The following is a 3,729-nucleotide window of genomic DNA, read 5'->3' on the forward strand; positions in this document are numbered from 1 at the left end:
GAACAATCACTGGCAGAGAAATTTCCCTCCAGCCAAGCTTTAACATCACATGGTGATTTTAAGTGATTGCTCTTTCCCAGGAGAAGTGGGATTTTAGGCCAGTCTGTCATTTTGGGTGAAAGGGTACTGCTCACCCTGAGAAATAGTATGGGGAAAGAATTACGGAGAGGAAGATGCTTGTCCAGGTTGCTTGTTTAAAGCAGAGAGTCTCTATTATCACCCAGAATGTAAATGGGAGGGGAAACAGGTGAGTAAGGCATGCAGAAAGAGCATTTGAGATCTGAAACTAGAAGTGTGTGGATGTACCTCTGTGCCTAGGACAGTAGGCACTGACTATGTGTTAGCTGAATTAGCAAGTTAGAAGGCTGTTGCAGGACCTGAAGGAAAATGAAAGCTTAGCCTCCTGTAGTGGCAAGGTAGCCAGGTTTGAGGGTGAATGAGGAGATTTTTGATGTTGTGGCTGCCCCGAGAGGGTGCACCATCCTAGAAGTACTGCGATACAGGTCGATGAGTGAAGTGGACAGAGCCAGCTCCTTTTCCACCTCCCTGCTCCAAAAAATCCATGTAATATATTGTCTTCAGATACAGGACATGTCAGATAGTAAACTGATAAGAACAGATATTATACTTGATCTTAGCCAGAAGGCTGAGAAACATTTTTTTTTAGTTCAGTTTTGATCAAATGCATTTGAGTGAAGCTATTGAGTTGTTTGTTTGTTTGTTTGTTTGTTTGTTTCAGGGCTGGACAGTAAGTTTATACACACCCACATCATGTCTAGGAGCCACAGTGGGCTCCAACTCATTTACAAGCATTACATCACAGCACCTGCTTTGGGTCCGCAGACGCAACCAGGCTGTCCCCGTACAGGTCCTCACATCGCAGTAATGCTTTATTAAAGGGAAGATTAATATGCAGCTTTTGGGGAGGGGGAATTTTTACAAGTATCAAAAGGAGCTCAGGGAAAGAATCCGAGCTCTGAGATCAGTGTACAGAAGAAAATAGAAGCCGTGGGCATAGAGAGGGGTGCCGCGGGGGAGGGAGCGGATGGAGAAGAGGATGCCTTGAGAAATGCCAGCATTTAGTGGACGGTGTTGGAGGAGCCAGAGGAGTGACAGCACTTCCACTTCTCTCATTCCACATCTAGGAAGAAAGTGAAACAACACAGGGGTCCTAGAAGTGGTGACTGATGATCTGAAACCCCTTCAGTGTAAACTTCTTAGTCCTTTGTACACTGTGACTCCAACTGACTTCTCTCCATCACTCGCTCCTCTGCGCACACCCTCTGCTCTTGCCAAACTCCGCTCTCTACTGAACTTGCCCTGAGAGTTTCCCACCCCTATGCCTTCGCGCAAGCTCTGGAATATCTTTCCCCCACAGAAAATGCTTTAAGATGAAGGAGGGTGCAACATAAACTTCTGGCATGCAGCTAAAGCAGTGCTTAGAAGGATTTTTAGCAGCAAGTGCCCATATTTAAAAAAGAGGAAAGATCTGAAATCTACAACCTTCTTAGAACGCTCTTCTGCCTCCTCCCAAGCTCTTCTGCATGCGACACGCTCGATGATCTATTTGAAGTGATCGTGTCACCACCTGTAGTGACATTAGTTAATTTTTGGCTGTTCAGCACCGGAACACCCTTCCCATATTGGAGAATTCCCCTCCTTCCGACTCCTGATTGGATACAGAGCCTACCTCCTGCATTGTTTGTGGCCACACAGAGACTCTTGTTTCCTTAACTTGTCCTTTGGCTCCTGTCGGACCAGCCTAGTTTGGGAGCCTCAGCCATGCCCTGTTCCTTCTTCCTTTGCAGGAAGGAAGTTGGTGACCTCCCCCTCAACTCCTCCCTGTTTTCTTCTTCCGTTTTTCCTTCAGGGCTCAGCCTCAGGGAAGTCTTCCAGGACTTCAGGACTTCACAGGCTAAGGCAGGTTTCTTTGTTATACGCTGTTACAGAGTGTGGTGCTTCCTCTGGGAATCACCCACCCCTTGTGCTGGTTACTGCCCATCAATTACTGGGTGTTTCCATGGGGTCAGGCACTGAAGGATCAGACTAGGGCCTTTAAGGATCCTACAGTCCCCCTGGGGACCATAGGTGACACTGTGGGGTACGTGCTGAAAAGGCCCTTGAGTGGACAGCAGCGAAGTGCTCCTGGGGCAGTAGGCACTGGGGTAGGGGAGGACAAGGAACTGATGCTGCTGGAATGCAGCCAAGCTTCATGGAGGGGCAGAGCCACCTGGGCCAGGTCCTGAAGGAGTCCACCAGGAGCAGGACCCTGGGAAGTCCTTCTAGGCAGAAGGAACATTTATGCTCAAAGCCACAAAGTGAAAAGCACATGGTGGACCAGTGAGATGCAGGGTGCCTTGGTGTCACTTGAACAGAAGGCCAGGAAAGAAAGAGGGAAAGAGGAAGAATGCCAGACACAAGCCTGGAAATATGGATCGGGTCAGATTCAGAAGAGCCCCAGATGCCATACGGACCAGGAGGAGCTTAGATTTGGTTGCTTAGGCCACAAGAATTGTTTTAAGCAGAGGAATTGTTTGAGATACCTAATTCTGGCTATAGTATGAAGGATAGATTGAGGATTGAGTGACATGCAGATCCATGTGGAGGCCATGTCTTTATAGCTCCAGAGAGAGAGAGAGAGAGAGAGAGAGAGAGAGAGAGAGGCTCAATACATGGTTGTGAATGAATCAATGAAGAAGCAACCGTAAAGCAGGAGCATCTGTGATAAGTGCCATATGAGACGCTCTGCATGCCATGGGAAGCCGTGTAGCACGGGGGAGATCTGGAAGAGAAAATCAAGGATAGGTGAGCTTAGACGTGTTCTGAAGTAAAAGCGATGCGGTTAAGTAATAAACTGCATTAGTTGCTGAAAGGAATGACTAATTTAGGGCTAGGTTTGGCTGATGGTGACAAACAGACTTGAAACGGAGAGCCCAGACAGCAATCCAGAGCCAGTACAGCGCTCACATATGGTCCCTTCTATCGTGTTACTCAACATTCTCAATGCATGGCTTCATGACGTGGTCCCAGATGGGTGCTCCAGCACCAGCATCACACCCTCCTTGTAGGCAGTGGACTATGGGGAAAGGGACACGGACAGGGCACGCCAGTGACGTGTAAGAACTTACTTCCTCGAAGTGTTTTCCCTTCCAAGACATTAGTAGATGTTTAGTCATATCTAATTGATGGGAGTTTGGCAGGTGTCTTTGTTCTGGACAGCTAAGATCTGGAAGCTCTATGGCTGAGCAGTAAGAGGCACCAAGAATGAGCCTCATATCCATTGGGTGGCTATGGCTGAAGAAAGAAGGAGGAGTTTTAAGGAGGTTTATAGGAAGCCACAGAGTAGAGATGAGTAAGTTTTGTTTTGAATATGTCTATTTTGGGCAGCCTATGGGACACAAAGTGGAGAAAACCAGTAGATATTTGAAAACATATATAAAGAAATGGGTCATTTCCTCTACTTACACCATGTTCCTTGAGGATGGAGATTCTTACTATTACATGTCCATCACGCCTTACAGATGTCCAGAATGGATAAAGATTGCAGGGATTAAGAAAGTGAAAACAACAATAACAACAACAACTAAGGGCTGTTTTTTTTTTTTTTTTAAGTACACATGGAGAGACTAGATATAGAACCCAGCTGGTGTCAGCACTGGAAAGAACTTTCTCAGGTAACTTTTGACAGGAAGGCACCCTAGTATACACCTCATTCAGAATCTACTGTGA

At 46.8% G+C, this 3,729-nt stretch overlaps 1 non-coding gene across 1 annotated transcript; it reads right to left on the bottom strand.

Moving 5' to 3' along the window:
- Window positions 1-468: 468 nt before the first annotated feature.
- LOC121482173 lies at window positions 469-658 on the bottom strand. The gene has a single exon (XR_005985533.1). It is a non-coding gene; the product is annotated as a U2 spliceosomal RNA (small nuclear RNA).
- Window positions 659-3,729: the final 3,071 nt, after the last annotated feature.

The sequence above is a fragment of the Vulpes lagopus genome, chromosome 24 (assembly GCF_018345385.1).
Source record: "Vulpes lagopus strain Blue_001 chromosome 24, ASM1834538v1, whole genome shotgun sequence".
In the NCBI taxonomy this organism is placed as follows: Eukaryota; Metazoa; Chordata; class Mammalia; order Carnivora; family Canidae; genus Vulpes; species Vulpes lagopus.